The 12,353-nt window shown below is 44.8% G+C and overlaps 1 protein-coding gene across 1 annotated transcript in view; it reads right to left on the bottom strand.

The window, feature by feature from the left end:
* ADIPOR2 (adiponectin receptor 2) overlaps positions 1–9,483 on the bottom strand; it is a 49,009-nt gene extending 39,526 nt beyond the window's left edge. Inside the window, exon 1 of the mRNA XM_076341371.1 lies at positions 9,436–9,483. The gene's annotated coding sequence lies outside the window, so the exon portion shown is untranslated. The remainder of the gene's footprint in view (positions 1–9,435) is intronic.
* Between the last annotated feature and the right edge of the window lie 2,870 nt (positions 9,484–12,353).

Below are 12,353 nucleotides of genomic sequence, written 5' to 3'. Positions count from 1 at the left end.
CTCCACATTGTTACAGCTAAATTGTATAAAGATGCATCAGCACAAAACCAAGGAAAGCAGGAAATTTTTTAGCCATCTCAGCTACATCATTCTCCATAAAATGTTCAATGTTACTCCAGATACCATATTTTATTCAAATTCTCTGCCAAACAAATGTCTGCCTCAGTACTTGTTAAAACTGATTTATTACTGTCAAATACATTAATCCGCATGTTAATCTGCCTCAGGTCACTTCAAGTTAGTCAGAAAGGACTTTTGTCAAGCCATATACAATGTTGCTTTTGGTCCACATGGGAGTTCGAAATCAGAGCTTGGGAGAGATCCTCTGTGACATAAATATTACAGCATGAAAACAGCAAGGTATGCAGAAGACTTTTGCTGTAATCCATTTCCATTTTTCTCTGCTTCACTTCATGGTATGTTGTTAGAGCCTAAAAATTTCACTAAATGAAGGCTGAGTTTATCTTAGGATCTTGTGTCACTGGAGTTGTAAAGCATACAACACTCACATGCCAGCTTCAAACTGACATTCATTGCACTCCAGCAGAGGAGGGAAGGTTTGTAAGTTATACAACCTACTTTATCCATACTGCAAGTAGTACACAAGACAGAAAAGCTGGTTCAAACACTACACGCGTACATTATGTTCAATAAGTGTTGGCAATATTGCTATACGAAGTCTTATACCCAACAGTTTAAAGCCTTCAAGCTGTACGGCTTCCTTATTCAACATTTCCAACAGAAAACAAAATTGGTTTTCACTAACGGACCACTTGCCTCCTAGTATAACCAATTCTCCAGACCACTTACCAGATGATCCAAGATTTTCAGCACAATCAGATCAAAAGTTCAAAGACAAATAAAGATGGCTGGACAATCACTGAAGAGAAGCAGTTTTAGCACACACATCCTGCATGTTTCCTTAGCAACTGGATCACCATCAGCACAACATGCAGATAGAGGTCTATTACCTGTCACATCCCCTGAAGAAGCAGTCTCCAATGCAAGCAGCAGTAATGCATACATTCTACACCTTTCCTTTTTATGTCTACCTAGTAATTAATTTTAAGTGCCAGTAATTCTCAATTACTCCATCATTAGTGTGACTAAACGTCATTCTACAATAGGAATTACGCAACTATGCTTTGGTCAACCCCAAATACCATCACTGTTACCTGTGACTTTGAATGTTGTAACAAATAATATACTTATAAACTGTTCATTTATTACAAAGACATAACTTAGATTACCACCCAATTCAGGAGTGCCTTCGGCTTGAAATGAGAAAGCGTTCAAGTATTCTGTTACCTCAGAACAGGATCTCCAAGAAGGGAGCACCGAGTTTTAAGGGAGTTTTAATCTCTACATAGGATAAAGCCTCTCAAAAGGTCATAAGACTTCAGGTGGTACTACAAGAACTACTGGACACATCATACTTACTGCTAAAAGAACAGGAATGCGGAATTATACCTTTTCAAGGATGACCTTAGACTGCACAAAACATTCATGTGAGCCTTGAAGGCAGATAAGCCCTCAGGCACTCACATAATAATGAACTACTGAAACAGAGCCAAGACATGAGTTTTCAGCGGAAAACAGTCATGGGTTCTGCGATCATGCTTTGTTTTTCACAATGACTTTACTGTGATGTGTAACAAGGGGGTATTTGAACCGGTTAACTAATACAGAAAAAGTCAGCTGGAAAGGGCTTACATGGAAGAGTGAAAAACTAATGTCCTTCTGAGAGCATCTTGTACCACTTTTCCAATAGCATTTTGAGATTGCTGCTCAAAACCTGAAGTGGACCTGGGTTACCCACAGTCATGCAGAGCTGTACCGTTACATCAACCCTGACCTTATCTGAGTGTTTGAGATTTTTCGGTATCGTCTCGGGCAGTCTTGTGTATCATCTCCCTTTCCCTACACTGACCCGTATACTGGAGTCCTTCCAAATCAGTTGACATAACTGGCTTTTTCAACAGCATCACGCGCTAGTTAGATGTTTTGGACAGAAACATTTATGCAAGTGCTGTGAAACTTGGTCAGCCTCTCTCGCTCTCTATCAAGGACCAGCTTAACCTGAAATTCTGAGTTTGCCTTCAAAGCAGAAGATAGGAAATATCCTACTTTTAGACTCCAGAGTATAGGATCAAGGCCAAATTAGAAGAGTTTTACAGATACAGTAGCTAAAACCAACATACGTCTTAATTATTGTAGCAACAAGTCACCTCCTACTGAATCAAACATTGGATTTTTGTAACCCAGAAAGTTTTAATGTTTTATTACTGATCTTCCTTCTCTACAGTCCTAGTTGATATAAGAACGCCAGGACATCTATGAAAAATCCTAATAAGAAGAAAAGGAGGCTTTAGCAAATTACGCTCTGTGTTTCTGGAGCATGACCTAAAAAGAGAACAAAAACACCACCACCAAAAACTATTCCTTTATATCCTTCATAGGAGTGAAATGAGTAATTCATAATTATCAGGTGGTCAGAGAAATTTAGTATTCCTCTTCTATACCAAAAACATATTTGAAAATTGCCCCTTAAGAAATATCTTACAAATCAAGTCTAAGCTACCTAGCAACTTCCTTCGCTGCATTAGTGAAGCTCACAAAAAGGAAAGGATTTTTATAACACATCCATTATTGAACTATTTCTGTAACGCTGCAGAATTCATATGATTGCCAACTATTAGAAGGTCACCAAGCAGGAAGTCAAAGAGCAGTTGCACTTAACCATGGACATTAAGATCATCAGGACACAAGCCTTTTTCCAGCATCCTCCTCTTGGTTTGGACTATATAAAGGTCAGAAAACCACTAAGTAAAGCTTTTGTTGACTTTGTTATGCACTTCTCAACTCTCAGGACACCCACCTCAGAAAATACTCCATTTTGTTCCCCGCTGAAGGTACAGCAGGCAGAAAGCCAATAGTTGGCACTTTGTCACATAGCTACTTTAGTAAGAATTACGAATAGGCTCTTCCTTTTATTTCTACAGTCATGTTCCATTAAAAAAAATGATTTGCCTAAAAGATTAGTATTGAGAACAGGAGAATATTGCTGTTATCAGCCTTGCAATGTTTTATGCTGTTCTAGGGAATACATAGACCCACAAATAATCGCTTAAACTAAAGCAATTTGCAAAGCACACTATTCTTCACAAGCAAATTGGTTGTATCATCCCATAACGTCAGAAAGCACCAGATTCCACCAACACTAACTTATCTCCACAGCGCTAATATTTGTCTAAGTAATACATGCGCACAAATTCCACCAGCCAAGGAGACCAAGACATAAATTAAAGCATTAGGAAAACAGAAAAAGTACATTCTTCAGTTTAGACCAGGGAATGGCAACCACTAAATCTCAGGAGCAGCCCACTAGGAAATGCAGTGCAGTATTCTTCATAACAAAAGCACACCTAAACCGTCAGCTGAGAGAAGCTGAAATGCATGTTCAGTGGCTCTTCATTCATCTCAAGTCCTACTAGCCATGCACTTCCTTGTTCCAAATGCTAAAATCCATTTCCCTGCAGGTAAAAGCTTGCCAATACTCTCAGGACTGAGAGTATAGCCAGTCTCAGCTATACTTATCTTTGCATTGCATGGCTTTTTAAAACAGCTCCAACTGCAGACTGGAAGACACAGATAAGTATTTCTAGCACAAGCAGGAGTTAAAGATTAGCTAAAGGAATTTTACCACTAGCTAAAGGAATTTTACCACTAGCTAAAGGAATTTTACCACTAGCTAAAGGAATTTTACCACTAGCTAAAGGAATTTTACCACTCAGATTAAATCTAAGAACCCAGAAGTGGTATTTGCTCTCAGAAGGCAGCTTTTACTGCCTCAATTCGATTATTCCATTTTCATCAGAAGTTCTGCATTTTATAAAAACTCAGGAACAATGTATAGACGTATGTTGGCTTGAAGTCCTTATCACAGTAGGTCCCAAAACCTGGTATCACCCACCAAGTAGCTTGCACAAGAAATCAAAAGAGCACAAATAAGTGCCTTTAATAAAGTCTGCAGAATTACATGAAGAAAACGTTTCATACAGCAAGAAGGTCCATGGCACGTTCCCTCCAGAAGAACAGCCTGTTTATTCAAATATCCATAAACATCCAACTTACTAAAACACATTTATGACAACATTTTGAGAAAATCATACTAGTCAAGCAATAAACATACCCATCAGTAAGGAGCTAAAACAGGAACCTCTCCAGAACACTGTCATTAAAACAGAGAGAAGCCCACTAAAGGCTCCTACCAACAAAACAACCTTACCTAAAAGCTGTAGGAGAACTGCTTAACACACTCAGTGATCTAACGAAATCTGTAGCATATAAATTGTCATCCTCTAGACCTAAACAGAGCAGCACAATTGACTTTGGCTTCAAACAAGGAACGGTAGTCTCTGCAATAATCCTCCAAGCAGATGGAACCAAACAGGTTGGGGAAAAGAGCATTTAATTTGGTTAAGTAGTGAAGGAGCAAAATTGGATGAACAGATATGAAAAATGGCTTTGGTGTACTTACGATAAGTCAGCCTAGCAACACCTTACCTTTGAATATATGCAGATGATCGTAGCTACATTTAGAAAAACAACAATTCGCATTAGCAAAGACAGCTAGACTTTTACATGACCTATTCAAATGCAGGCAACGTTGTAACGTTATGACATCTATATCTAGTATAAGTGGTTTTCAGCGTTAGATGAAGAAACATGAATGCTAACCACTGTCGATAAAATACTGCCAGAAAGAAGAGAATAAGACAGGGCAAAAAAAGGAAGCAGCCTTTCCTGCAGCAGACCCCAACAGAAATTTGCAACGTACTTAGATCTGCCAGCAGAACACTGCAATACCCATTTTAAGTATTCAGACTTGACTTTCAACCCATTCTGCAAGTAAATTGTCTACTCTCTTGCTTACTGCTGTCTAAAGGTACCTTAGAGCCAATGATTATAGCTCTGCCTGTTCCAACACTTTCTTCCTGTAAATAGTGCCTATTTTCTGTTCTCACAAGGGCTTAATTAGTCCTGTTCACAGAGAGCTACAGCAGCTGGCACATCCCAGCAGACTCCATCGTGTTTTCACAGCTACTGAAATCCATCTGAAGCACGCTGCAAATTTTTCTACACTGACAATTACATGTCCTGTGAACCTTATATCTACCTATACATTTGAAGACACCTTTCTGCATGCAATTTAACCACAAGGCAGCCCAGAGAAGTCCCGAAACATTCGCTGACACACGTACAGTTCACAGAAGGCCAAAGAATCCTGCATGGCCAGAAAAAGAGACACCCTCCTCCACTAACAGAGCAGCAGAGATCTGTAACTCTAGAATACAAGAGTAATCATGGCTACATGCAACAACAAATACAACTGCCACCTAATTTTATACACATCATCCCTACAATATATTTCATCTTCTCAAGAGACCATTAAGCTACAAATTAAAAAAAACCCAAACAAAACCTAAGACAGTAATTTTCTTCCTACCCTGGCCATATCATAACTCAAACAGATGCCACTTAACAAAAAACAGTGAAGGACAGAGATATTTCCATGAGGTTCTGAAAATTCAAAAGACATTATAATTGAAAATCATGTGAAATCAGAGGGCAGACTGGTATTAAACATGTAATATTTCCTCTTCAAAATTCTGAGCACCTTAATTTTGCCAACACCTCCTCACTTCAAGTTCTTTGCTACTTCTCAAATCAAGCAGCAGCAGCAGCATATGCTGTGGCACCTCCTTTCCTGAGAGAGGCTGTCTGCTTATCACCACACCAGTGGCCACATCGCAATATGGTGAGCAGTATTCCGTATACAAAAAGATTGTCACTGTGCCCTGAAAGGAAACCTTGAGGTTCATCTTCAAACTGGACTAAGATAAAGATTTTATTTTTACGTCAAACCATTGAGACAAACTTTCCAGAAAACATGTGTAATCACTGGGCAAGTTAAACTCCAGCTCAGTTTTACGGTTACCTGATGACAACAGTCTGAATCTCTCACTCCTAGCTACTGCCACACAGAAGGCAGGAGGTCGTTCTTTTCAAAGCACTGCAACAGGAGCTATGTGGAAACAACTCACCTCCTGCTTCTTATTAGTTTACATACTGATCTGCAGCATCCTACTTCAAAAGTAAAACGTTCTGGTAGTAGTAGCATATTCAAATAAACAAGTGAAAGTTAAAAATGTTTTCAGTAATCTGTTTTCTGAAGCAGAACTAGTACCTTGTTTGTCTCCATATTCTTAATTTTTGAAAACCAGTTTCTTTACTGAACTTGTCTTGACAAACATAATGCTTTAAAAAGCAAAGGCAGACGGTCACCATGTTAAGTACAGGCACCTGAAATACAGTGCCTTGTAGAAAAGATAAGGCATTTAAAACAAGTTTTATCAGAGAACAATACAGTTTAAAGTAATAGTCTTCCCCTTAAACACTGTCCCAAATACTTTTTCATAATCACTACCATTATCTTGTGTAACGTCTTTTCAGATCTACCAACACCGTCTGCCAGAAAATTCACGGAATGACTCAGACACAGACACTTTCAAATCATAAATACTCAAAACTGCTATTTCCATTTCAGAACCACTTCTATTTAAGCATCTGAATTGCTGATAGCATAATAATCCAACAACCTCCTGAAGTTTCCTTATCAAGATTTTCCTCATGCACAGACAGCATCTCCACTGATGAAAGCAAGCCTTGTTTCTTTGCACAGTGTCTTGGACAATACGGTTACACAACCGGAAACCTGTAAAACTTGCAAGATTTTTAGCATCTAATATCGAGTGTCTTTGTACATGAATGCCACAGCTCCTGAACGTGCAACTGAAGACATAAGATAACAGCAGAGATCGCTTTACACATTAAAATCGCTGGCATTACATGCCCTGCCAATTCCCATTAATTTTCCTTCATGACAAATCAACAGAAACTCTTGCCTAGAGCAAGCACAGGCTTTGCGAACTCCAGCCTTTTTATCCTGTATCCAGGAGTCAGGCTTCAAGTCTGAATCTCACCCACAACTGCCAAAACCACCGCTCACTAGTCACTTGAGCGAACTTGCAGTAATGCGACCAGTTCAATGGCACTGCTGCAACTCCATCACTGTAAAGACTGGGGTGGCGGTGGGCACGGGTGAGGGGGAGCCCTTTGTTTGTGTCTGGCTCTCTTGAAGACCTGATACAATTTAAGCTCCTATACTTACCACATTTTATATTTATGTTTGAGAACATACATATAATAAATAAGAATCTGTTGAAGGAATTTGCACCATGAAAGGTTCTGCTTAAGAGTGTATTTTTGGCATACTACTTTTCCTTCACACCAGATTATTTTTTCTTATCTGATTTATACTCAGAAAGCATCATTTTGAAAACCTGAACTGAGCTGGGATGCAGCTTTTAACTCCTCCATCACTAATTCCAATTCAGTTTTCCACATTATCAACTATTCTCCATGTTTTTCACCATGAACCTGCCAACAACCTTATCCACAGGCTTATTTAACCATATTTAGTTGTCAGCTCAGACAAAGGAGTCATTTACATGTGTTAATCAACTAATCTTACACTTCCAACACAACAATGAACTTCTTTCAAGTTGCCTACTAACACAAACTCACAGTCTTCACAAGTGTCACAGTACAGCTGAAGCTTACACATAGTAGGTTGTCTCTATAACATAAGAGCCACAGCATAAAATCTTCATAACTGGAACTGGCTAGTACCCCCACAGGATCGCTTCCTTTCCTCTATAAACAGTATTAGCTCATAGCTGAAGATAACAAGGAAAACAGGCTGTGTTTTATGACCACGCTGCACCCATAATTCCATGACACAACATCTAGTTCTGTCGATAATAAACGTGTTTTCCTCTGTTACAGCAGCTACCACCAAATTTGAAGTAGTCTCATTAAGGTTCTGTAGAAGGCTAGCACCTCGCTACTTAAATGCTACAAAAAGGCCCCTGAAAGCTGAGGATTTTTACAACATAACTCAGAGAGGACTGTGCAGCACACAGCTCTTCACTGACTTCCAGATCTGTGGAGACCACAGCCAGGACGTAACCAGGAATTTAATACTCCCTGACACTGACTACAGCGAGGGAGTGAAAACGAGAGTTTAAATTACACATTAAGACCTCAACTCTTGAAAACCAGATTATGCCCAGAAGGGTTTGCCCATAGGACCTGGCCAACTTTATAAAACCTGGTCCATTTTTAAAAATATACAACACCATTGCGATACACAAGATAATTCAACTGCCTGAAGAACGTCAATGCTGCACTAAGAACAAAATGTATCTTTAAATAAGGAATAGTATCTAAAAGCTTTTCTGCTATGTGACAGGTGCATACAATAGTTTACGTTCATGAAGTGGCAAAGCCTGTATGTCAAATAAGTTATAATTTAACACTAACAGTTTTCTTAAACGTATGCCAACACACACATCTACTAAAGCCACTAAATCAACTGACTCGTAAGGCTAAGACGGACGCAAAAAGAAACCAACACTGCTTGAAAAGCTCAGTAAGAACAACAGCTGTCATATCTTCTTTGTCTTCTAGGCGATTACCATATGTTTCAACGTCTTTGTTGCTCATCCTAAGCAAACAAGAGATGAACACCTGATTCTCTCAGGAAAAAAAAAACCACAACTTTTTAAAAAGTTTATTTAACTACCACTTGGGAACATCCAAATTGTGGTTACACCAGTGTCGGATATTTACATTATCTACTGTTGATAACTCCAGTGTTTATAGACACAGACACACACACACACACACACACATAGAGAGAGAGCTCTGCGGGCAAGGCAAGGTTCCCATATTGTGCAAGCTCAGGAGTTATTATTTTTATCGCCTCCGTAAAAAGATTTCAGGAGCAGCAGCAGCAGGTTTCCCTGTCCTGACAAGCAACAAGCGTCCAGAAGGCTACAAACAAGACCCACGTACAGTGCTCTTGACCCACTTAGAGTGCTTCACTGGCCTAAAGCCTCCTCCAGCCGAGCATTTCCAAGTGCTCCCTCGTGCCCCTAAGCAAACACCCTGACCGCAAGCCCGGCTCACTTCTGCCCCCGGCCAACCGCCCGCAGGGCCCGCTCCCCGCCGCGCCGACAAAACCCGGCCCCGGCCGAGGGCAGCGCCCACCGCCGGCCTTCCCCCAACACCCCGGCCACCCACCCGCGCCGGCGGGCAGCCGCGGCCCCGACCCCCGCCCGACCGCCGTCCCCGGGGAGCGGCGGGAAGGAAGGAGCGGCCCCCCTGCCGCGGGGGCTCCCCCTCGCCGCCCCGCCGAGCGGGCGGACGCCCGGCCCCGGGACGGGACCCCCGGCCCCGCGGGCGGCGGCCAGGCCGCGCAGACCCTCCGGTGAGGAGCGGGGCGCGCGGGCCCCCCCGGGCACTCACCTGGCAACGGCCGGCGCCCGCCCCGGCGCCCGCGAGGTGCTGCCCGCCGCCCCGCGCCGCCCCGCGCCGCGCCGCCCCCCTCCTGCGGCAACCGCTGCCGCCGCCACCTCCCCGGCCTTGTCGCCTCCTCCTTGCCCTAAAGCGTCATCATCGCACGAGGCCGCCGCCGCCAATGCGGGACACGCCACCGCGCCTGCGCACGACGCGCCGGAAGGAAGCGCGGGGAGCGAGCCCGGCTGCATCTCGGGGAGCGCGGTCAGGAAGGGGGGGCCGCCGCCGGCGGGACGCGCAGGCGCAGGGGGCGCCCGTCCGCCCCGGGCCGCGCAGGCTGGGGAAAGGAGGGGTGCGGCCCCCCCGCCGCGCCCGCCGGCAGGAGCCGGCTCCGATTGGCTGAGGGAAGCGAGTGACGTTTGCGCGGGCTTTTGTTCTCCGCTGGCGCGGGCCAGCGCGTGCGGGGCGGTTGCTGGGGCGGGTCCGGGTCCGGGTCCGGGTCCGGGTCCGGGTCCGGGTCCGGCAGCCCCTCAGGAAGGGCCAGCCCCGTCGGCGCATCCGTCCTGCCTCCCGCGGGGCGAGCGGCGGGCGGCAGGGTGGCGGGGGGTTCTCCTGCGACGCCGCTTCCTCCGCGCCCTCAGCGGGCAGCAGAGCGTCACCCTCTCCCACAGAAAGCGGTGTCGCAGGAAACTCCAGGCCACGCAGCCCTTCCGGCAGGCGTGGCGGAAAGGGGCCCGAGAGGGGCCACCCGTGGTGACAGCTCGGAGCCGTCCAGGCTGAGAGAGGCGCTGTGAAACTCACTGGGGCGGGGAGATGCGAAGCGTCCCCGGGGGCCGCGGCAGCCGCCGCAGGTCCTGCTGAGGGGGGAAGAGGCCCGCGCTGGGCCGGTGTTTAATGCCCGTGACCGAACTGCCTGCCGCGGGGCGCGGCAGGGGGCGGGGGGGGGAGCACAGCCCGTGCGACACCGGAGAGAGGATGACAGCCAGGCGGCGTTACCGGGCCCGATGCCGCCGGAGGCGTTGGGGAAGCCTGGCTCTTGTAGCAGGGCCCGAACACCTGTGTCTGCTGTGGAGGCACGGAGGGGGAACGCCGAAGAGAACAAAAGTTCCGCTGTTAAGTGCTGGGAAGTGGAGGCAGAACAGCAGGAAAACGCATGGGACACGGAGATGGCGGCTGCTGAAATGGTGTCTTTGGGGAAGGTGTTGGAAACCCTAAGCCTGAATGTTGTACAGTGAGACGAGTCGAACACTGTGGAAAGACTATCCTGTTAGAGGACAATCTCGGAACTGCCGAGCAGAACAATTGGATGATGTGGAAGGACTTGTCTATCAGTAATTTGTGTGGCTTTATGCACTTCAGTGTGTTGCTGAGCCACGCTCCGATACACGTGTATCCACATCCAGAAATTTTAGCTCAAACAGTTGACAGTAAACAGGATTGTTAACGGAAGCAAAATTACCCCTGTAAATTAGTATTTTGGCCCCTAATACCCACCAACATTAAATTCATACTGCCCATTCCTTAAAACCCTGTTTAAAAAACTATGATTCCCTATTGCCTCCTTTCAAATACGTCCCATCTCACGCATTCGCTAAAATCTTTGTTATTTCGAAGGGAGCAAGGTAGTTACTGAACATCACAGTTGCACTACTACATGTATTTACAGTTTCTCTCATCAATCAAAATGTATTTTGACAGCCATCGGGCAGCAGCGCAGAGTAGCAGCTGCGGTGCCTGCTCCAGCTCCACCCCGTGCCTGTCGGATGAAGTATTTCCTGCCCCGTCTTTCAGTATTTCATCTGTAAAATGGCGCTAATGATTTTAAAACATTTTGAGCTCCATTGACAAAAAATATATATAAAAACTGCATGTCATTTTCGTCTGTCATTTCCTGTCACCATAACTTAACATGTACTCAGCCAATTAAGAGGGAAATTAAGATAGGAATACTGTTTATTAAATATTAAATAAAAGGAATTAAGGTGGTTTATTCTGGTTCGAGAGCCTGGAAATCAAAAAGGAAAGCTGTGCTCTGCCATACGGGGCAAAGTATTCATTCGGAAAGACACGTTTTAAAAAACAGAGTTACTTCCTGGGCATTTATAGATAATTCCTAGAAATCATAGCATTAATATAAAATGTTCATTGCCTTAATTTCATATCTGAATGTTGTTGTCCTAAATACATAGCCCTGTGCTTTGTGAAAGTTGGCAGGTCATTAGTTAACTCTGTTGTTGTTACGGAGCAAGAGAGAATGAATTTGCCTGTGGTAAATGAAACTGAGACTGGCCAGACTCATCACGGTGAATTGCAGAGGGCTGCCACTCTAAAAACCTGGTCTAGATGTTTTCTCAGCCCAAGAAAGGTAATGGCTAAGCACTTGTGCAGCTCCTTGGGGCTGTGAACAAGGCAGGCCTACAATTAGCTCCAGCACAGTGACAGTCATTAAGTGACACTGGGTCTACCCCACATTTTTTTTCGCCTCCCGAAAGGCAGGATTGTAATGTGTCCTTGCATGGTAATGCCTCATCCTGCCCATCCTGCGTGATCACCATGCTCTTGCAGTCATGCGAAGGACTGACACAACTATGTGGCACTCTAGGAAGAGCCAAAAGACAAATTACGATTCAGAATAAAACTGCCCCAGGGCAAGGAAGAGATGTGACAGCACCACGGGGCAGCGCTAATGGGGAAAGGGCCTGGGGGAGGTATTATCATCCCCCTGCCCCTCGGTAAAGCGGTGCCCGCTCATTCTCTTTGCATTTCCTTCCTTATCAAAGTCGTCTTCCCCTCTCAAAGCACCGAGGGCCTGACCCTCACCACAGGCTCCACAACGCTGCCGAAGGCTGGTGCTTGCTGCAGCTACCACGTTCCAAACAGCCAGAGCTGTTGCCGGTACCACGGGGCCGTAAGACCCAGCTTGCTTC

Source organism: Aptenodytes patagonicus, chromosome 1 (genome assembly GCF_965638725.1).
Source record: "Aptenodytes patagonicus chromosome 1, bAptPat1.pri.cur, whole genome shotgun sequence".
Classification (NCBI taxonomy): domain Eukaryota; kingdom Metazoa; phylum Chordata; class Aves; order Sphenisciformes; family Spheniscidae; genus Aptenodytes; species Aptenodytes patagonicus.
This window is presented reverse-complemented; position numbering and strand designations above follow the sequence as displayed.